This window comes from Etheostoma spectabile, unplaced genomic scaffold, assembly GCF_008692095.1.
Source record: "Etheostoma spectabile isolate EspeVRDwgs_2016 unplaced genomic scaffold, UIUC_Espe_1.0 scaffold342, whole genome shotgun sequence".
NCBI lineage: Eukaryota > Metazoa > Chordata > Actinopteri > Perciformes > Percidae > Etheostoma > Etheostoma spectabile.
The window spans coordinates 759,601-760,857 of record NW_022605589.1 but is presented as its reverse complement, the minus strand read 5'-3'; positions in this window follow the sequence as shown (position 1 = coordinate 760,857).

Genomic DNA, 1,257 nt, shown 5'->3' with positions numbered 1-1,257 from the left:
CAGCAGCAGACAAAGAGACAGTCAGCTCTTTCGGCGGAGCCTTTATTTCCGCCTTGGTAACGTGACAGTTCACATGGCCAACCTCTAACCAATCGGTTACATACGCAACACCATATCTTACCCGTTTCAATACCAAATTAAAGCTGCAAGCAGCGTTGGACGGGCCCTTGCACCTCCTTGTGCGTCGAGGTTACTGGCGGACACTGCGCCTTCCAGCCATGCATTTGCAGGGCACTCAGACACTACAATTTGTCACCAATGAAAAGGGAACTCTCTGCTGAGTTCGATGATACGCAAGACTCTATGTAATACAGCTGTGAAAGGGGGCGTGGCAAAAGCATAGCCTAAACCATGACCAATGAAAAAGGAAATATCTGCTGAATTAAATGGTAGCTCACACAATAGTCTACATCAAACGGGTAATTAATTATTACTGATTTCCAGTGTCCAGACCTGGCTGTATGTAAGTATGGCCAAAAAATATGATACAATACATCTTACACACAAAACCACATTAAACAAAACACTACATGTTCACTTCAAAAGTGCAGGTGCACAAAAAAGTGAGTGTTCTGCTGAAAAGCAAGTGGTTTAAAGTTGGTGCAGTGCTACATTATGATATAACAAATAGCATCACCCACATTGCAAAAGAAAAGTTAATACTGGCCAAATTACATGCAAAAAAATGAAGTTAACACATTACAATTGTCACAAGTGTTCAAAAAAGAACATTTCATTAGTATTGTTCAATGGATCAAAGCAGGGCTACTGCAAACAAGACCAACTGTAGAGTTCACAGATCAAAAAGTCGCTGACAGCACTTCATGCGTATAGGACTGATATGTGGAGGTCGTTTGGCATTGATGTCTGTAAAGTAGTAGCTCCCCAAGAATTTTAGTCTCTTTCAACATTGTTTGGAAGTGGAATGACATACATTTTGTCCTTGGACTTAACCATTACACATTTACGTTCGAGTGATTGGGGATGCACAGCAAATACATTATGGGTGTGAGACACCTCATTTATAAATGTTGACGATATGTTTAAGTGAGCATCTCTACAAACCTTTCCTCCGCTCTTGGCAAGCTCTTTTACTAAAATACAGAAGTTTGTGGATGTGGATGAGGCCCCATCATCAGATGTAAAACAGTTAGATGATGGAACATTGTGCGAAGTTATGACCCTGGTCATAACGCTGAACGCGCTCCAGGAGGCGAGGGATCAGGGGGACCGGGGGAAAAGCATATAGGAGGGTTT